The 21,824-nt window shown below is 53.6% G+C and overlaps 1 protein-coding gene and 1 long non-coding RNA gene across 8 annotated transcripts in view; both read left to right on the forward strand.

The window, feature by feature from the left end:
• The window catches only part of LOC143212273 (uncharacterized), a 36,445-nt gene extending 26,540 nt beyond the window's left edge, over positions 1–9,905 (forward strand). The window contains exon 2 of the long non-coding RNA XR_013009663.1: positions 9,814–9,905. This is a non-coding gene — a long non-coding RNA (uncharacterized LOC143212273). The remainder of the gene's footprint in view (positions 1–9,813) is intronic.
• Positions 1–21,824, forward strand: part of LOC143212216 (protein bric-a-brac 1) — a 270,719-nt gene that overhangs the window by 164,988 nt on the left and 83,907 nt on the right. The window lies entirely within an intron of this gene.

Below are 21,824 nucleotides of genomic sequence, written 5' to 3' on the forward strand. Positions count from 1 at the left end.
CTCCCGTGTTCTCTCAACGTTTATTGCCCGCGGTCGTTGCAGCCTCGTTAGTCCGTTCGGACAGACGGAGCAATAATAATTATCGGGCCGTCTCGCTTTTTTACCACTGCCCCGGAACGTGAAACGGCAACGGTTATTATCGCTCGTTTTACTTATTAAGCGAACACCGTGATTCAACACCGTGATTCGCGCCGCGCCAATTGAAAAATTATTACAGCGCGGGCCGGGCTGGTACGGCAAGATACAAAGTCCTTGCTACTTTGCTTCCATCGCTCCGCTCCGCTCCGATCCCCTCCGGTCCGCTCCGCGCGGACGGATTTCGGGTCCAGCTTCCGGTTCGATCGATCGTCACCCCTAACGGAGGCCGAACGTCGCGGTCAACGGGATCGGAAATTTGATCGACGAGATCGCGAAAGCGCGGTCGCCGGCCCAGCTTGCCGCGAAATTGTGAAACCCCGTTTCCCGCTGGCCTCACGCTCGCCTAATCGCGTCAACGCGTTTCGAAACCGCGCGAGATTTTCCGGCTGGTTGTCGTCCGCCTAGCCTGTTCCGCGACGTTTTCAGCGAGTTTCGAGCGAGTTTATCGACGCGATCGCCTCGGGAGCAGTGGCCTAACGAGAAGAAGAAACACGCGGCCGTCTCTTATCTCGAATTTCTGTATGAATCGAACGATAAAACCGTGAGTACCGGGCAAGACGCGCGCGGATGCTTCCTGTTTTTTTCAATCTCCGAAGCGTCTTCCTTCGCTGGTTCCCGCATGTAATCAGGATGACTGGGCGATTCCTCGCAGCGGCGCCGTTTCTCTCTTCCCTCGGTGTTGAATTTCTTTGTCGATTCCCGGCGTCGCGCTTCGGTTTCTAAATATATCTCGCGGTAATTGGCATAATTGTCGCGTAGCGGGGGCTCGGTTCTCGTTACAGGGAGGGGGAGGGGACGGGGACGGGGAAGGGAAGGGCGAACGATCTCGAGGGTCGAGAAAGTTGGTGAGCGCGGCGCGGCGTGCCAGCAGGAAGTTGGGAATCGTAACGAAAACGTGTGGCGGTGGGTCGCATTAATGCGTCGCGGCGCGCCTACCAGAGCCGCGTGCAGGGCCGCCCATGGGGTAGGTCGCGGAAGAGATAAATTTTCCAAAGACTTCTCATCCATTTCAATGCGACGATCCGGCCGCTCTCTTCTTTGTGATGCTAACGAGTAGCGTTACCCGCAAATATGCAATGACCTCGCATATTTTCTACTTAATTGCATTTTCGTATTCGACGACGCGACATGGTGCGGCCTACGGGCTCAGACCAGCGCACACCGCCGCCGCCGCGGCGATTCCCGTGCCCCCTTCGCCGCGGATTCGTCCGCGACGAGCCTGTTATCGCGCTTAGCCCCGTATGCAAAAGGTCTCGTGACGGATTCGCGCACGGACACCTACGCGCCTTATTTATTCGCGACGCGGCGAAACCTCGCACCGCAACCACGGAATCGGAAATTCAAAGCCACCGCGACCCGTTGCGGCGCCTCACCTCGCGGCGAGACGACTCGCGCGTCCCGTCGCGTCCCGGCAACCCTAACGACACCCGGGACGCTTTCATTTTCTCCCCGCGAGTCTCTCGTTTGCCTGCCTAGCCGACTCGCAAATTCCGCGCCCTCGTTAACGGCCGAAGTTAACCCCTCACCGGATCCGACGAGTCTCGGAATCCCCTGTCTAACTCTTTCCGCTAAACGTTCCATTTTTCCCGACACTTCGACCTCTGACGCCTACGGTGCTCGAAGACCGTCGGTGATTGGCAACTGCGGATCCGCTTAAACTTCTGCGCTAGAAATTGTGAATTCGACCATCGAATTGGACCTCATTTAATTCAATCAATCTCCAATATTTCTATCGATGCGAGAACTGTGCGAAGGATATGTAAGAAGAATCTAAAGAATTATCTGCGCGTGTTCCGCGCGCGTCGTTGTTCCCGCCAGCTTAGCAACAGCTTCGCATGTTCGTCCACGCGCCGGTGAATTTGCAACGAGTATCTCGCTCAAGGTCCCGAGTCTCTCTACTTTCACGAATAATTACCATGAGCGGCTAATAATTATCGGCGGACATCGGCCCAACTCGTTCTCTCCGCGATGGCGTCGGAACTCGGTTAGGCGTCGTTCTCTGGTTCGGAGGAAAACGATAGAGGCGGGCTCGAACTGTTTCGAGGGCAGAGCTTGTCGTCGAATATGAATCCTGAAAGGATACGAGTTTCATTTCCCGATTGCTCGACGAAAGATCGCGTTATTTCCGGGCGACGCGGAAACCGAACCTTAATTCCCCGCTTCTGGATGTAGCCGAGGAAACGGCGAGGCGATAACGCGTTTGGTGGTTCACGGTTTTGCGGAGCGGGCGCGGCGATTCCGCGCGATTCCTCCGACCCTCCTCCCGGTGAATCGGGAGCCCGGCCGATATCCACGACGACGCCATCGCTCTTCTTCGCACCCTTCTGCCGCGACTAATTGACGCGGGGTTGGAAAATCAAGATGGCCGACCTATTACGCTCCCAATCTCGCGTACCCCCGTACCCGGGAGGCAACATCCTCCCCCGAAATAAATATATTTCGCGCGCTCGAACGCCTCGTCCCGATCCTTCCGCCGTTTTTCGCCCGAGCGACGGCTGTCTGGTTCCTTTCCTGCGAGAAAAACCTCGAGAGAGCCGGCGGGGACGCGCTGCGAGCAAAGTGGAAAAACATGGGCTCGTAATTCCGCGGGCAAACCAATCGACCAAACGCTCGAGAGCGTCTCCTCGTGGTCGGCGGGGCATTACAAAGTCATGGCGGCCCATTGAAAATTCCATTTTTACAAAATTTGTTAGGGGTCTCGCGTAAAAAAATAGACAGCCGACGCGCCCGCGAAGCTAAAAGAGAGACCTCGGTTTTTTTTCGCGTTCCCTGCTCTCTCTCTCTCTCTCCCCGTCATTGTTCCGCTGTCGCTCGCTCTCTTTTTTTTCCGTGGAGGAGAGAGCCGAGAACCGCCGCGCGCGCGCGACCAAAAGCCGAGGATAAAGAGTAACGCGAATCGAGTTCCCCGCACAAGTCTGCAGTTTTATTTGTAGCCGTAATAAAGAAATCTCGTTAACCTCGGGAACCGCGATCGTTCATGACAATCATGACCCGTCGAGCGGATGAACCGTGCTGCTCTGGATAAGCACGGTGTGCTTGGAACTGGGGGGCGGGGAGGACCGACCGATTAGGCGAGCAGAGGGAAACGAACGTGTCGGGACGAAGCGGCAGGGATTCGACAATTTCTCGCCAATGACGAGCGGAGACGAGAAATTGCCGCGGAATCCGTTCTCGCTCCCTCCGGCAGTCACTTATTTCCTATTTACCACCCTTCCGTCTCTGCTCCGTTAGCCCTGCGACGCCGAACGACCCCTTCTTACGCGTGGTTTGCCCCTCGATACCTTAACCTTTGTCGTGGTGCACCCAAAATGGCGGCCGTAAGATGGCTACCGCGATCGCGCAAAGCTTTTCCACCACGATCGTACGCGTTCGACAAGCATACGCGACCAAGCATCGTCTGCTGTACCCTCCAGCCTTGGGACCAGTGTAACTTGCGTCTGAAACACGATTCTAGATTTATTTTTCCAAGTTGTATTAAACGCATAGCCATTTAGCAATGCACAAATTGTTTTGCCTCGGAGGGGACAGTCGAGTAGAAAGGGTGTTCATCGCCTGCAAAGAGAGTCGAGTAAATAGTCAGCCCCCGGTGGAGCGCTTGCAACTTCGAAACCAAATAGCCCGACCCACATATCTTTCGAACGAGTTTACAGCGAAGAGCGTGAAAGGTCAAACGGTGTGTGAGCGGAGCTATTAAAAAAGCTTCTCGGAACCACCGTTGCCTAAACAGCCGGCTTTCTTCCGAGGCGGCGGATAAAATAAAAGTTTGGTCACGCGCGCTAACACGATTCCGCCGAGAAAGCGGTGTTAAACAGCAATTACAGGTGCTTCGAGGGCACCGTTTAAACGAAAATGTTTCGGTCCACGCGAAACCCCGCTGATCGTTCCGAGCGTGCACGGCGAGGCGCGGAGAGACCCGTTCTCCTAGCTCGTGAATCATTTATCGGCGAACCCGCTTCGACTCCTCCCGCGCGCTCGTCCAAACACGTAAGAAGAGTAATATTTACCTCCGGCTAAGAATCGAGCAGGTCTCGCTTATTATTTTTCAGAGGTCCCCCCGTCGGTATCGATCGAGAACGACGTCGGCGGGACGACGAATAACAATTCGCGGAATTGAAAAGGAGAAAATTACTGTTAATCCCGGGAGCGGCCGCGCTCTGGCATTTCGATCTTGTCTCGGCGAATTCTAGTGGAATTACCCGCAGTTTCTGTTTTCTTTCCCGTCGTTGATTTTTTCCCCGTATCCGCTTCTTCGCGGCGGCGCTCATTGTGGGTGCTAACCTTTTTATCGTTTAACCGGTCGGCGTCCATCCTCACCCTTCCCCTCCCCTACCCCTCCGTTTCAGCGCTTCTTTTTACTTTTCTTCCATTCGCCGATCCCGGTCCCCCGCCCCGCCGCCCGTCAATATTATATTATCTCATTTCTTCTCGTCGGCTTTTATAATTTTTCATCCGGTCGACTAGCTCGATCCCCGCCCACCATCCCCTCCTCCAATTTCTCCTCGTTTCTCCGTGGATCTTCGATCTCCTCACTCCGCGATCTGCTTGCTCCGGTTCTTTAGTTTGGGAACGCTGGAAGACTTCGGATAGAAGGTGCTCAAAAATATTTTTCTGCGATGCGTTTGCAGCGAAGTAGCAATGGAGTTACAGGTTCGTTCAAAAGTTAGGCGTCGCGAGAGAACAACGCGTCCTCGAACGGGGAATATAGCAGTGTAGCAGCGCTCGAACTGACGGACTCGAGGAGCAACTAAGTATTTCCATCCTCGGCTAAGTAGCAACTATGTGCCGGAAACGCGACGCTACTGGGCCATGGAGAATGAACACATCCGACGGTAAATATTACCGGGTGTTCCACAAGACTACAAAGCGGCCGGAAACACGAAGACAGTGTTGTGGCGAGATTATCGTGATTCGTCGAGGTCAATAATTTCGACTTGATAACAGTGATTAGCGGCGTACGCGGTAGCAGCGGGTCCGCGAACGTGGATACAATGTAGACGGCGGAGGAGGCCCGGTTACAACAAAGTCGTTGTCGGTTGTCGTTGTCGTCGGCTCGCTTTCCAGGAATTGCATAGCGTTTCAGTTAATGTTACGTATTAGCCGGAGCGGCCTATGAAACCGAATAATTGCGGCCGTATCTCGAGGACCTCGCGGAGGCCGGGGGATGCGCGAGGAATCGTTTTAACAGCGTGTTGTGGCGCGCTGCGCGTCGCGGAGATTCGTCGAGCGACTCCTTCGCGGGGCCGGAGGAGATAATGGAATCCAACGAACGCTGCGTACTGGCGACGCATTACGAAATTACGCCTTAAACGACACGGCGAACGAGCGAACGAAAGCGAGAGAGAGAGCAAAACAGCGATCGGGCCAACAACAAGGGAGAGGGTTGGAGGAGCCGCTGAGGCTGGCAGAGAGAAGGGTGGTCGAAAAGGGGAAAAGAGGAAAATTGGGAACCGGGGAGTGGGTTGGGAGGAAGAAGCGCGCGAGATAGGGAGTACACGAGCTTCCGGTTTGTCCCCGGCTTTCCAATATTCTTCTCGGTCGACGATTGGAGATCGAATTGTCCGTTAATTGAAATGATTAATTGTCTCACCTCTGGTGGCCCTCGGTCGAACGGTTCGCGTCCCCTGATTGCTTATTTACAAATAGGAAATTCGAAAATGTGCAGAATCGCGCGCGCGACGGGTGGCTGTTCCCGTTGCCACTGTCGCTGCCCACTGCCATGGGGCGGCAGAGCGGAACAAGGCGAAGAGGAAGCTGCGCCTCTGTCCCTGTGATGCAACCGACAGGGACGGGTTGATGGGAGTGCGAGCGTACGAATACGCGAGCGAGAGTGAGACAGAACAACCGTACAGTGTACACACGACGACGGCCAGGTGTATATCTGTGGGGAAAGGGGTGGAGAGAGAGAGAGGAGGCCGGCGATGGTGATGGCGATGGCGATGGCGATGGTGCTCCGGTGGTGGTATCGGTGTTGGTGGTGGTAACTCGGATACTCGCTCTCGCTCCCCGAGTTTCCATCGGCGGAGAAGGGGTGACAGGGGCCACGAGGTGGAGGCCATACGAGGGCCGCAATATCGTAGGATATTACGAATTTGCTATTTTCCGCGGCGGCCGAATTGAAACTGGGATTGTTAATTACTCGGTGATTATCGCAGGCAGAATCGAAGTCGCGCCGAAATTGCAGAAATCGAAATTACTTTTACGATCCTCCTTCCCGGCCCTCCTCTCGCCGCGGCAGCAGCCACGAGACCAGAGGCAGGAGTTTTTCGAGGGTCGTCTTCTCCTCGTCCGGCCACCTCGGATTAGCGAAACGCGAAGGTCGAGTTTATCGTTTGTTGGAGCAGAGCGTTTTCCACGCCCGTCTCTCGAGAAAGGACCGACACAGTGGCGACAGCGGGGAGAGCTAGACGCGAAGGGACGCGTCGGAAGGGACGGGGAAGGGCGAGACGCCGCAGAGAAGGAAGAGGAGTGGTTCTCTCGGTCAACGGCAGCGGGCAAATTGAAATTCGTAGATGCGGTGCAGCTCGCTCGGCCAATTGGAATGCAGAATCATACCGGAAATGCCGAGTAATGCGCCAATCAGAGTCTGGGAATAGTTAGAGGCCCGGATGATTAGGAATGCGCGCAATAACCTCTGATTAATGTGATCGGTGTATGGTATATGCCGTGTAGCGTGGCACGACGGCGTCGGTGGCGTCGGTGGTTCGTTGCTCCATCCTTTGGCTTGGCTGCCGCTTATGCGAATGCATCCTTCCTCTCTCTCTCTCGCTCTCTCTCCCTCTCCCTCTCTCTCTGAGTTCGAGTTCGGATCGTTCCCTCCCTATTTCGATCGGGCCGTGCGTCTGTTCTCGTCTTTCTCTCGCGGCGATGCCCCTCGCCTCGGCGAAACCTGCGTCCGTCCTCGTCCTACACGAGCGTACAATTACACGCGCCTTACGCGCGCGCCTACGTGTGCCTACGTTCACGCAGATCCTACCGGAGCGGCGCGTTACGTTGCGTTACGTTACGTTACGTTACGATCCGTTGCGTTACGTTGCGTCGCGCAATCCTACGTATTGCTATGTGTTCGCGTATAATATATGTCCGTCCACCGGCGCTATAGTTTGTGCAAGAGCTTGCCATCGGCAGCGGTCGGTTGCAAACGAGAGAGAACCTGTGGGGTTGGGCCGGGAGGGACGAAGGAGGGCGGTAAGGGAAACGGTGCGCGCGAGTGCTCGACTCGCGTGCCTGCGTGGGATGAGGGAGTATGCATTTACATAAATACATAACGCGGGTGCATACAATGTTAGTGCTATGCTGTCAATTCTACCCTTGCTGCGAGGCAATTCTGAGTTATGCCAGAACGCCATGCCCTATGACGGGCCTCCCTTCTAGTATGCGGCTGCACCCTTCGCGCGCGCCTACCCGTATGTTTGTGCCCGCCGATTCTCCTTCACCTCTCGAACCACCCCTCGCACCCCCTAGCCACGCTCGCGTCCGCTCCGGATTCGTGATTGCCACATTCATCTTGCGGCCTTAAGGGGACAACTCCTGCAACCGGCTTAAAACAGTCGATTCTTCAACGTTGTCTCGCGGAAACCGATAATGTCGCGTCGAAAATTTTCAATTCCCAATCCCTATATTGTACAACCAACGGGGGTGATACTACATGCAGAAATAAGTCGAAAAAAGGAATAACATTTTCTCGTTTGACGCTTCGTTTTCGAGAAAATCAAGTTTAAAGTTCCGCCAGGTTCGCGGGCTTTAAGGGGCCTATTCACGATCAAGCATGTTGCGCAACGTGATCGATCGTGAATGATAATGATAGACTAATCGCGCAACCTATTGTGTAAAATCAGAATTTCCCGATATTTTCTGCACAACAAACATTGCACTGTTGCACGAATTTTGTCAGACGAGTCTCATCGCTGCTGCTGCATGTGCCCGACTATCTGTCTGTGCGTCTGATTGCTCGAATTATGTGTCAACGGGAATACTATTTGGATTTGAGCAACATCATGCTGCACAATAATCGTTGCACAACATGATTGATAGGGAATAGGCCCGTTAGTACATATATGCACAAAGTAGAATTGGTTGATCATGGTCAGACGCGTCAGACGATTCGTTGAATTTTCAAACTCGATTTTCTCGAAAACGAAGCGTCAAACAAAAAAATGTTATTCCTATTTTTCGACTGAGTTTTACATGTAGTATCGCCCCCTAATCGGTGGTATCACCCGTCCGGCCACAGGCTGTAGAATGGCGAAACAAGCGAAGGGGAATGCCTCGAGTTTTCAGAAAGAACTAGACAAATAATAACGATATATCGAAAAGCGCGGCGAAAACATAATGAGTAGACCGCCGAATTGCAAGATCGAAGTGCGAGCAACAAAATCAAGCGCCAACAAATTAGGTACCGCTGGAAGCCAATACGCCCGCGATCTCTTCCGCGAGTTTGTGGATCAACGAGGCGGTAGGAATTGGCGAGGGGATACCGGCAAAGTGGCGAGCAGATAACAGAACAGGGAAAGCTCACACCGGAAGGGGGCCGAAGAAACGTCGCTGCTCGATATCGCCGGCGAGCGAAATTCATGGGCGATTACATCGAGGATTGCTCGTTGCTGGGAAAAAAACCCGGGGAACGAGCGGAGCGTGGCGGTTTAATCTAAACGCGGCGCGGGCTGAAAACAAAACCGCGACCGAGCCCGATTCCTCGCGCGTTCTGCGCGAACCCCATTAAACGAGCCGCCACTTACGCTTACATAATAATAATGCTGAATAACGAGAAGGCGTCTTTGTTCGACCGGTTTGTTTTTTTCCCCCGCGGGCTGCGCGGAGGGGTATGGAGCGGGGGTGGCAGCCGTCGGGTCGCACCGGTGCGAAATTAAAACTACTAAATCTCTTTCGGCGAGCGTTATAAAGCGATGTCCCCCTCCAGGTCTATATTTCCTGGCGGTGACGATATCGAAGGCGGCACGCGCGGTGCGCGACAACTCTCCGCGCGACGCTGTCCGCTCTGTCGCGAGCCAAAAGTCTTTTTGTTCCTTACGCAGTTCTTTTAAAACAGTCGGAGAATTCCAGTCGGCTGTACAATACGCGGTGCACTTGAATTTCCAAGGCTGTAGCTAATATACTTAAAGTTGGTTTGAGAAATTTTGGAAGAATCGATCGAAATTGCGAAAAAAATATATAAGAAGAACTTTAAGAACTACGCTTATATTAAAATGCACTGAAAAGGGGAAAATAATTTTTTCCTGGTTCTTCATAAAATACCGAATCCAGTTAAATGATCAATAATATTTTTCTCCAGAATTTTAAGGAATTGGTTCAAAATTTCTTCTGTTATAAAATTAGTGTCGGAATAGATAAAAAAATTTAATATAAATTTAAATAAAATCATGACGTTAGTGACTATTAATAAAAGCGTGGAGCGCCCACGAAGATTACGTAAAGATCATGTCATGACTTTATTTAAATTTATATTAAATTTTTCTATCTATTCCGACAAGATAGGACTATGGGAATATGTTTAAAATTCGATTACAAGATTTGACGCATACAACAACGCGGCAAGTTAATATAAGCATGGTAAAAAGACGAAAGTCAATTTTTGCAACTTCTTTATCACACCTTAACGCTCCATAACGCACTCGCTCACCTCCTTCCGACACTAATCTATTTTTCTTCTGGTTCCAGGTGAGTAGCCGCTTGTCCATCCAGTAGCAGGCTCCAAGGTAGCCGTCTCTAGAGATCGAGAGATCGCGCGGTGCGTGATACCGAGCCGTTAGGTACGTAATTTTTCCGCGTGTCGCGATCACCGCCGAACCAGTCGAACGATTAATAACGGGACGACCGTCTGCAGAGATTTCTCGGCCACTCGATAACACACACACACACGCGCGCACAGCCGTTGAGAAATTTTGCTTGGTTCCATTCTACATCCGCGCTCTTCAAGTATTCACGATGCAGGCGCGAAAGCGCGCGCCGGATAATCCTAGAATATAATATATTTGCCGCGACATCGGTCAAAGGTCGCGGCATCAGCTTTAAGGAATACCGACGTGGAGCTTTCCCACCGCGGATGCAGATATTTTACGAACCCGTACCGTCGCGCATCGGTATAACTCACTCGGCGGCTTATGCATTTGTTCGTACGAAACATTTTAAGACGCCGCGTATATTATAGCGTGAGGCGTACATTCTATCGGCGGATGCTAACATATTATTTCCTAGCCGCTCGCGAGGAACGTTACTTTTGCCCGTGCACTCTCTCCTCTTACTTTTGTAATTGCTTTTGTGTAGTTGTACGTTATCGCGGTCGGCCGTTCAGGCAACCCCTAGTCTCTCTCGCCCCCTTCGGAAAACTCTGCGTACATTATATTAGTTGTGCGAGTCTACCCAGCGTAATAAAGACGATGCGAAAGGCAATTATTAGACCGCGGGTTTTAGGTATGCAGTCGCGAGAAGAAAGGGCATATGAAATGCTAAACAGCGTTGACGTGACGTTCAAAGAATTCAAAGGTAATCCTGTCGTTTTCTTAAAGTAAATCTGGTCGACACTTTGTTTTGCAGATCCTAACCATTTGCTACGTATAAGATTAATATCGATTGAAGGTTAATATTTATAGATGAAAGCCACATTTCAAACTCCTCGCATGCCCAAACATATTCACGAACACCCCCCCCCCCATGCAAAACAAGCGTGTTGCTCGGTGTTGCTCTTCCGTTATTCAAGATGCAAGCCAGGTTAATATTTTTCTGTTTTTAATTTCTTTCTTTCCGAAACGCTTCCACCTGTAAAAACAATAAATACACCACATAATGTACCCCTTCAGACCATGCAACTTCTGTATACAAAACTTTTTCGTGCAACGCATACTTTGGATGTTATGTAGGTGTGCAAGTTGCGTGGACCACCCTGTATATACTTTACCTAACAAAGCACAAAATCCCTTATTACACAACCCAATATATCCGTGAGACTCGAAGGGTTAAGGGAACAGCGAAAATTTTCGTTTCGTAAAATCTGTATTAACACATTACCGACCGGTGATTATTGCATAATTTTGAAAAAATCTATGGTACATGGCTAAACACTTTTTAATGGAACCTTCAATAGCAACAGCAATTTTCATTGTGAACTAACAAGTCACGCTCAATAACGTCATCAGATACTTTCATGGAAGTTTGCAATGTAAAAGAACATTTCTATGCTTTTTTTTTGGTACAGCACAATTATTGAAAAACCTATTACTAGGCTTCCGGTAGGTAAAGTGTTATAACAATAGAGAAAATAGATTCGTGTATCGCTGCCGCTTCTAGCCGTAGAAGACGGTCCAGTCGCCGAAGGGTGCGTTTAGCAAGAATGGCGAGAGGAGTGATCGCGTTTGTTAGAGTCCTTTCGTTTTCCGTCGTAAATCACCGGTAACGTATTGTCCGTGAAAGAGCGACGAGTGTGTGGTGCACGTTTGAATCGATCAGTTGGTTGCGGGATGGCTATAAGGTCGTTCGAACGACCGTCGAAGCTCTGTTCTGGTCTCGGCGGTGTTATTGTCAGGGCTGTAGAGGGTGCAGATCGGTCGGTAGATGTCGCATGCTGGCTTCTGTGCAGCGACGATACGTTCGTCCAGGCGGACCAGATAAGAAAGTACTTTATTCGCGAAACGAGCCGACGTTACCGCTCCTCCGGCTTGTCCCGCACGTCGCGCTCGGTATCGCGTAATTTTTCTTCCGTTCCGGAGGTTGCGGCTCGAGCGTAAACGCGATTCTTGGCGACGGTCGGCCGCTATACACGAGTACCACACCGGATAGTGGAAGGAAGCGGCGGTACTATTCGCGCCATTCATCTCCCAGGAGACGCGGCGTCGTTGAACGGACTCTGTCGCAACGACCCCTCTCTCTTTCTCTTACACTCACACGATCACGGACGAGAGAAGACACGCATGTGCTCGCTCCTGGAAGATGTGTGCAAGGGAGTCGGACGAGTATCCGGCGAAACAAATATCAAACATAAAATATATACACGTGTATCTATATACATAGATGCGTGTATACATAAAGTATATGTATATATATTAATGCTCGGCAGTTTCTTCGCGAATGGCGTGCCCGCCGAGATAGCGAGCCCGAGAGCTCGAGCCAGAGTCCGGGAGAGAAAAATATCGTATGAATCATTTATCAGTCTGGCTGCGTCTGAACCTACGTACATACGTTCGGCTGTGAGAATTTGTGGCTGTGTGCGTGGCTCCGCATCGGTGTCTGTCGAGTTACGCTCTCTCTCTCTCTGTCTCTCTCTCGCGCGCGCACACACGCACGCAACCCTCTCAGGAACAGGAGGATTGATTTTTTGTCTTCGGTAACTGTTTATCGTAACAGTTTTTGTCTGGCCGCAGAGTTTTAATTTCGAACAGCACTCCTGAAGTCCCGGGTATAAATTTTGGTTTAAATTGCGCCACCGAGCCGTTCAAGGATTTAATAAAATATAATTCAGAGATCGCTCCGCACGCGCCGCGATTAAAAACGCCCCGTTCACGGAGAAACGAGCGTTGAAACCGTCGCGTCGCTTTGCCAGTCGGAAAACTCGGCCGCCGCCGCCCCCTCCTCCGTTTGCTCGGGATTCGGTGGCACCAACTTTTCCCCGTCTTGAATTTTGCTCCGCGGCACGAATTAGGGTGCGATTACGCTTGTCGTGTTTGCTCTACGGGCTTTTTTCACGCTTCCGGATTGTCCTCGCGCCAACGCAAATAAGAATCTTGTATGTGGGATCGATCAATCGATATCGGTAGACGTTCGCGGCGCGCCGCACACGAGATTTCCCGTGAAGTTCGTTTCGAATCCGAGCGTCGCGACGCTCCGTGGAAAGTTTGGGGTCGAGAGAAGGGACGGCGAAGATCGATGGAGATTTTGACGGTGCATTTTTTACGAGCGGAGCCCTCGGTTCTCGCGCTCGAAACGCGAGACCTTCGGGGTCGGAATATCGCGAGCCGAAGTTCCGTGCGAAATTTATGGAGCGGCGTGCGCGGCTATCGATCGAGCGAGTTGGCGAAATTCGAAATTGCAACCCCCCTCCGGTAACGCCTTGCTCCGCAAGACATTAAACGGGAGGCGAGGGAAAGTAAGGCAGCCGTTAAATTAAGTGTCGCTTATTATAATTGCGACTTTAGAGAAATTATTCCGGCGCGTAACAATTCGGTTCCCCTTTTCATTGTTTCTTTCCTCGCGTTTCGCCTTTCATACTTTTACGACGGCTCTCGGGTAGTAAAGCGGCCCTCCTCCTCCTCCTCCTTCGCCTTCTACCGCGTTTCTGCTTCTCCACCTACACCGTCTCCTCCACCCTCGACCCTCCGCCTCGTCCTCGTCCCGTTCCCAACGGGAATCGGCTCGTCCTTTCGAGTTTTTTACGCTCTCGAAAAAAATAAAGCTGCGAGCATAAGATGCGATACTAGCCGGAGGGAGAAACGGTTACGCGCGCGAGCACCGAACGAAACGCGGTCGTTATCGCGAATCTTGCTTCGGAAATTTATCGAATTCCGCGCTGGCTCGATTTCCTGTTTCGTCCGGCCGCGGTGCCGCGTGCTTGAGAATCGATTCGGTGTACGCGTTTAAAAAGATTCCCCGAGTCGCTGCCGCGCACCACTGCCGACCGGTAAATGCTATTTTTTCATTTGTTTTCACTTTCCATTACGGCAGACGAGGTTTCGTCGATATCCGTTTAATGTTCCCTCGCACCTCTTTTTCAATGCTTCTATTCCGCCCGCCCGCGTACGCTCGTTCTCTCGTTTCCCTTACGGCCGACTTTATCCCGCCGTACAACAGTGTCCTCTTCGTTTTCTCGCCTTGGGGAGGCGAAATACCTTTACTCTTGTTCGTGCGATCTTTGCTCTCATTGGAGCAATATTCCGAACGAACTGGAACAAAAAAAATCGGACGGGACACGGGGGCCGGACAGTGGCCGACGGCAGAGCTAAGCAGAGTTGAGAAGAGCGATCGGGGGACGCGTTTCTATTGGATCGCGCGTATATTATACGTGCTCTCGATATCGGGGCGACGCGGAGGACGACGCGATTCTCGCTTTTGCTGGCCGATTCGAAAAAAGCGATCGCGACGAGGCGAAGGCTCGAACGGGGCGCGCGCTCTGCTCGGGAATAATATTCTCCCGGTGTATTTGCTCGCGTGTCGGAAGGAGAGCGCGTCGTCGAATCCCGGATACGGAACAGAAACATCCCGGCACCGGTAGCGACGCTTTATTGCGATTTTTATATTTCATTCCGTTGGGGTCCGGCCCGATCAAAAGCACTCTGCAGTATGCATGGGGACTCCGATCTACCTTTGGTACCTGGTCGTGTGCTGGTCGGGCTCGGTTGCGCCGCGAGAGACCAGAGGAAAAAGCGAACAAGAGGATATTCGCCGGTGAGAGAGAAACAAGAGGCGAGGCCGACGCAGGGTTCGACGGAGACAGAGTCGGAGAGAGCGAGCCGCGCGTTCGGTTGCTGGACAGAGAGAAAGAGAAGCGCGCGCGAGAGAGAGAGAGAGAGAGGGGGGGGCGGAGGGTGAGAGAAAGAGAGCACGAGAGGAAACACCAATTTTTCACCCTCGAATAAAATTATTATCGACGAATGAGTAAGTGGGTTGCAGGTTATCGGGTAGGAGGCGGGTTGGCCGCGTCGAGGGTCGGCGCGGTTGCAGCACGAGGGGGGTGACCCGCGATGGATGGCGTTTGGAAAAGCTCGCGGCACCGAAGGAGAAAGAAAGAGGGGGGACCAACGAGCCGCGCGGAGGGAGAAAGAGCGCGGTCGGCTCATTTTTAATATTTAAAATTTAATTTACAAAATGCCACCGGCTGCCCTCTTCCGCGTCCGAGGCACTCTCGCGAGCCGCGTGTACCCGAACGCAATCGTTACAGTTTCGCTTACTCGCCGGTATGGTCCGGCGCGGCGTTTCGCGCTGCCCTGCTCCGCTCCGTTTCGCCTCCCACATTCCTGCTGTATTTTTTTTTTTCGTTTTCGACCAGTCGACACGCTTTCGCGCTCATCTTTTCTAGGATTTTCAAGAGAAACCATCGGCGGTCTCGAGAGTCCGAGAACGATCTGGCATCTTTTCTCTGCTTCTCTCGCAGTTTCTCCTCTACATTCATTTGAAACTGTTTTTTTTTTCGTCGTCTTACACAGGCGAGAGTATCGAAATTGTACAGCTACGTTCGAGCGCAGTCTGAACCGACAAGCGTCGAAAAACCGTTGACCGACAGCTGATCTGGAGGCAACCGCACCGCGAAGACTTGGCTTCAGATTGTTCGTTTGTTGAGAAGTCGACGTCGACCTGGTTGACGTCACCGAGGGTTGTAACGCTCTCGAAAAGTTCGGTGGTTCCGGTACCACGCGTTCGGCGGGATTTCTGGGTGGCCCACTGCTCGCACAAAGAACAGATTCGCCGGTCACGCAATTACTGGAGCAAGGATGTCGAGGCGAAGCGAGGGTAGAGGCGCGAGTGTCAGTTTACGAGGAACGAGGCGTGTAGACGTCGTCGTCGGTCGGACTTCCCCTCGGTGTCGGTGCTCGCCGGTCTTGGAGGCTAGGCGGCTCGAGGCCCTCGCCTCGAGGAAGGTCCGGAGGGCGATTATTTGCGCGCGGAACGCCCGGTGTCATTGTTATCCTCGTCGTCGCCGTTGTCCCGGTCGTTATTGCCATCTCGCGCTATGACAATTCCACTTTTATCGATCGTTCCGGCCGGACGACGTAGCCGCCGCGCCGCACCGCACCGCGCGCGTCTCTATCTTCTTCGCTCGCCTCTCATCCTTTTTGCTCGCCCACCCTCCGTCGTTCTGTTTACGGTGCTCGTCGCGAGGGAGATAGCAGGCGCCTCGACGAAACTTAAGCGGTCGTGTACCTTAGGTATACGCGGCGGCGATGGTGACGGTGGCGTCGTCGTCGTCCTCGTAGTCGTCGTAGTCGTCGTCGACGGCGGCGGCGGCGGCGGCGGCTTCGCGTGTACCTACATAATACGATGTAAGTTACGACGCGCCATGTAACTTTGGCACTTTGGACAATAGCTGCGTCTCTCGCTCCCTCGCGTTCTACCACGTCTCTCTTCCACCTCCTCGGCCTCAGCCTCCGTCTTCGACTCGTTCTCCTTCTCCGACGGAGTTCTCGACCATCCTCTCACTCCCGCGACACTCTTCCTCCTCTCCCTCCTTTTCTCTCTTATTCCGTTTCGCTCTCGTTCGCCGTGTACAGTGTACATACACTCTCTGCTCCCCGAGAACGACACAAACGACTACTAAATACTCGACGCGGCGGCGCGGAAGACCCGACCTAGCCCAACGGTAGGCCTTGCTCGCCGACAACCGCGTGTCGCATAAACCGTAATGGGTATCGCCATCGTCGCGTTAACCGATAAATGCTCGACCCGCGCGCTTCCTGCAACCACCGCGCGTCGCACCATACGGATTCTTCCTGCGTAGCCTATTGCCGCGAGCCTATTTGTTCCTCGGGCGTTAAACAGGAACGTTATCGCGCGAAGGCGACGCGGTCGATACCGAGGGTTCCGCGCTATCGCTCGATGACCAAGTTCCGAGGATAGTCTGGTGTATCTCGTCGTCGAAACGGAATACATTTGCGACCGTCCGGAGGAAAAGACGCCGGTGTAACGTACGAAAAAGTTTCGCTTTTTGCTACTCCTCTTCTTCTTCTTCTTCTTCTTCTTGTTCTGTAGCTGCGATAAGCGCACGAATGAAAATCTCATCTCGAAATTATGATTCGCTCGGCAGTCGCTCGGCAACAATTTACATAACAGGTTGCGCCGCATCGGCGGCGGAGGCTAAACACGCGCTCGCGTACACGGAGCGTTGAAAACTGAAAATCGTTCGGTGTACCCCGGAGGCTGAAATCTTTCCATTAGCATAGAACCTTCGCCGGTCGACAGTTGCGATATTTCCATATCGGCACGTTCTCCGCGGCGCTAATTGTTTCGAGATCTCCGTGGTGGAGGGGAAAAAATTCAAGGACACTCGATGTCGAAGGGTTGGTGCTCGGGTGGAGAGTAGCCGTCGAGCGCGGTGTTCTCATCGGGCGTCTTCGGTTCCGGTGTCGTTCCGTAAAAGCCGATCGCGCCGCGCGCGCGGTCGGTGAGGATCGTTCGAACGTTGCGGCGTGGCTGAGTCCTCGAATCGGATCGGCTAGCGGCGAGAGGCGAGAGGCGAATGGCGAGTGTCGAGTGGCACGCGGGTAATTCGAACGTGACGACGCGACCCGGCGGCAGCGGTGACGGTGGTCAGAGGTTAGTCGTGAATCGCGGTGGTGGTGAGTTGGCAGCGTCAGGAGCACACGGCATGGTTCGGCGTCGACCGGCATCGAGCAGAGCATGGGCGATGGGGGCGGGTGGCGGCCGAGCCTCGCCTCAAACGAGCGACGTATCTCTAATCCAACGCCATAGAACTGACCGGCGCTATTTAGCCTGCATTGTATCGGATAAAGCGAGTACCGTGTAGCACCAGCATAGTAACATCGTGCCCTCTGTCGATCTCTCCGCTGGACCTCGCTCTAACCCGGTTCGGTCCTTCTCTCGACCGTCGGACACCCCCTTCCACCCTCTGTCCCCCCTATGTGTCCCCCGTTCGGTGGCCGGCGTCGATGTCTCGCTTCGTTCCCGGGATTCTCTCGCTTCCTCCCGCCGTCTCGAATAACCCTTGTGCCGTCGCGCCGGGCCGCGCGTCGCTCTCTCGGTCGTTCTCTCCGTTCACTCCGGTTCTCTTCGTCCGCCCTCACCCCCGTGGAATCAATTGCGGTCGCCATGACTACCGTAATGGAGATCCAGGACCAGGAGGGTGCCTTTTCCACGGGAGGTTGACCAAAGCGTATCCCGTAATGCCTACACGTCAGGACGAAATCAAAGACCAGGATCCAACGCATCGAGTCGACCGCTACGATTCGTACGCGCGAGTCCGTTCTCTCTCTCTCTCTCTCTCTCATCCTCTCTCCGTGTTCCTCTATTCCGCGCCCCCTGTCGCTTCACCCTTCGTTTCTCCTCTAGTTAAGCTCGATCGCGCGGAAAGATCGGTCGCTTTTGACACGGTTCGGAAACCGAGCGAGGATAAACGAATAAATCCGTGCCGTCGATGGCGGAGCGCGACGTCGCGTCTGCCGTTTCATTGGGGCGACGAGATTCCCCGAAAGAACGTGGGTGGGCGTCCGCGCGCGCTTACGAGTATCCACGAAGAGAATAAGAAAAGGAGGAAGCGCGAAAGAGCGCGTTTAGCGGGTTGCTTGCCGCAGCACGGTTCTCGTGTGTAGGTCGGTAGGCCGGTGGGGCAATCGGTTACGCGACAACGCGTCGAACCTCGTCTATACGAGTGCCGAGGGATACGAGGAAAAACGGTGAAAGGGTATTTAGTGGCCTTAGGTCGAGGATGGCACGAGGGTGGCTCGAGGGTGGCTCGAGGGTGACGCGCGGTGCCCGCTAGTCGGCCGTTGCCGTAGTCGTAGCCGCGTGTCTTACTCCTTTCCACCCCCCTCTCCTCCCTCTCGCACCACGTAACGCGTATCCGAGCGGAGGCAGGTTGGGATCACGCGATCGGAACGCCCGGTAGCGGTATCAACCCTTTTCTCTGAAATCAAATTCAACTCGACCCTCTTCCGCCCTCTCGCCGAGCACGAGGTTCCCTTCCTCTTTCTTTCTCCGTTTCTCGGCTTCTGCGAATCAACCCGTCCTTGTTGGTTCGTCGTTTCTTCGTTCGTTCGTTCGTTCGTTCGTTCGTTCGTTGGTTCGTTCGTCAGCTCGTCCATTCGACCGACCGGTCTAGATGTAATTACATAATGGTTTTACGTGCACCCTTCTCTACTACTCCGAGTCCTTCCCCACCCCGAGAATTTGCCTTTCTCTCTGTTGCTTCGTCCTCCCCCTTATATATCCGTAGCCTTCTCCACCCTCGCGTACGCGTGTCCGCGCGTTCGCGCTCGCGCGCCTGCGTACACACACGCAGCAGCAGACACATGGATAACCGGGCAAACAGCCGGCTAAACGGACAGACAGGTAGGCAGGCAGGCAGGCAAGCAGGCAGACAGGCAACTGGAAAGGTTGCACGCATGCATATACGCAGGCAAGTAAGCAACCGAGCAGGCACAGGCATAGGCAGTACTAGGCAGCCAGGGTATGCAAGCAAGGCAAGGCAGGGCAGGGCAGAGCAGGGCAGGGCAGGCAGACCAGAGCAGGGCAGAGCAGAAAGGCGGGTGGTGGGTTCGGGGGGAGGGCGGGTGGGCACGCACGTACTCACTCACTTAGGCAGCACGCACCGACCCTCCGTCTCCCCCTTTTCGATGCAACGGCAGAAATACGTGGCTCGCGGTTTATCAATATTGCACGGTTGCTTACACGAGGGAGGAAACAACAGAGGAAAAGGAGAGAAAAAAAGAGCGTTCTCGTTAAAAAACCTGTCATTATTCTCGTAGCCTCTTGGCGATGGTGCTCGTTGATCGGAAAAGTCGTTCATCCCCTTGGTGCGCGGTTAATGCAGGATGAAGGAGAAATCGGTGGAACGCCTGCACGACGAGCAGTATTTCTTTCTCTCTTATCGACCGGGTTGAAAAATTCACGCTCCGCTTTTTCCGCTGTTCCGAGCCTGGAATTCGCTGTTTTCTCGATGGCTGGCTCTCTCGTACGTAGGACGTCGGGGCCTATTTCGCGCCGCGATTCGGCGACGATTTTTCTACGCTCTTCCCCCTACCTCTCTCTTCCACGGTCCTTTTATATCTCTGTCTCTGTTTCTCTGTGAAACGTCGGCGGAGATCGTCGCGGCCGTGGGTACATAATTCAAGAAGCGAGACGCGCCGGAGAGAGGGAGCGGACACGCGGGGAGAGAGACACACACAGAGAGAGAGAGAGAGAGAGACAGTGGAGGATGCGAGCACGGGGGGGGAAAAACCCTTCCTCCCCGACCTGGCGAAAGGGTTAAAACATAGGGGCCGATGAAAAATTCAAGGGGATTTCAGTGGCTGAAAAACATTGTTTAGCCCCCTGGTACCATGGTCCGAGTAACCGGTTCATCTATTATTTCCGCGACACCGAGTAGACGCGCCACGCGGAACGCGAGCCGCTCGAGCCCGCGTCCGGCCTTCTCCTCTCACTCTCTCTCTCTCTCCCTTTTTTCCCCTGGCCCGTTCCTCCTTGCAACTTTGATCGCGCTCAGCCCCGTGGATAGTCTTCGTCTCTCGCTACACCCTCGCTACCACTCGCACCGGATACTCAGACTTTCCAAAGTATTTGCTCCTCGCGAATTGCCCGGCGCGGCGTGGCGCGCAATACGTTGCGATGCGATGCGATGCGATTCGAAAGCAGGGAAACGAAAGAAGCCGGAATTAGGACAAACGGTGTCAGGCTGTTGTTCGGGGGTAGAGGGATTAAGCCCTAACGCGGCGGAAAGGCTCGGTCTCCCCCCTCTTGTTCTCGCGCGCCGAAAGTTTTGTAGCGTGCGCGCGGGTAAATACGCCGCGCGAAATTTATCGCCGACCGAAATTCGCGGGGCCGATATATCGGTTGATTTATTCGCGGATAGCTAAACGCGAAAACTTCCGAGCTTTCTACGTGGGAAGGACCTTCGAGACGCCTTCTGCCAATGTTGCTCGCGTTCTCGAGATATCGCGGGCATCGTCGGGCCTTCGACGCCGCGGTGCGCGAGATCCGAGCTCCTTAGAGCTGCTCGATATTTCGAGTTCCGCCGTTCGCGGCCCGAGGAGGACTCTTAAATCCTTCGGGACGGCTGGAAGCTCTATTTATTCTTCGAGCGAGGCTTCTAAAATTAGGCGAAAGCAGGAGAGCTAGAATCGATAGCAGCACCTAGCGGCGGCCAGGGTGGTGGTGGAGGTGGTGGCGGTGGTGGTTGCCGGCAGTGGTGGTGGTGTTGTTGTCGGTGATGGTGGTCGTGGGGGTGTATCGTGGCGCGATATAGAGAAGGTCGGAGAGTAAGCAACAACGGCAGCCGACCACCCTGCCGCCCAACTAAATTAATCTAAGTAATTCATGTCGAAGTTTGTTCCGCCAGCTGGTGTGCGCTCGTATGCGTGCCCGACTACTTGTGTGCACACGCGTTTCCATGTTCCTCGAGGCTCGATTGTGTGCGTGCCTGTCACCGGCACACTCGCTCCTGTCGCGACTATACTCGTACGCGCTCGCGCGCGCCGCTACCTACGTATGTGCCCGCGTTTCGCGATTCCTTCTCGCGTTTTCGCAACCATTCGCCCCCTGCGACCCTTCGAACCGGTTCCACCGCCGATCTTTCGTCCCTTCTCGTCCCTTTTCGCCCCGTTCCTAAATTCTTCTACCGGCTGTTTGGCCTCGCCCTTTGCCAGACGATAAATCATCGCAGTTTATTCGCATTGCTTTCCGTATTTTCAGCAATCGCAAGAAACAGCAGTCGAATGTGTTCGTCCTTCTATTACCACGAGGAATTTAAGAAGCGTCGCGTCCTCGGACACCGCAATTCGTTTCCCGAATTTCGCCCGCTCGTAAATTCCAGTTCGCTCGTTCGCGGTGATACGCAAAGGACGCCGGCTTTTGTGAAATTAATCGTATCTAGCCTTGTCGAAATAATTAACCCGCGGCACGTCAACGATTTACATAAAGAGAATAGAACGCTATTCGTAAATGCATAAAATCCGCAGGCTACTAATTAGGTTTGCGGGCTTATCATCGAATATTCTCGAGTACAAGTTCATACGGCA

This window comes from Lasioglossum baleicum, chromosome 9 (genome assembly GCF_051020765.1).
Source record: "Lasioglossum baleicum chromosome 9, iyLasBale1, whole genome shotgun sequence".
In the NCBI taxonomy this organism is placed as follows: Eukaryota; Metazoa; Arthropoda; class Insecta; order Hymenoptera; family Halictidae; genus Lasioglossum; species Lasioglossum baleicum.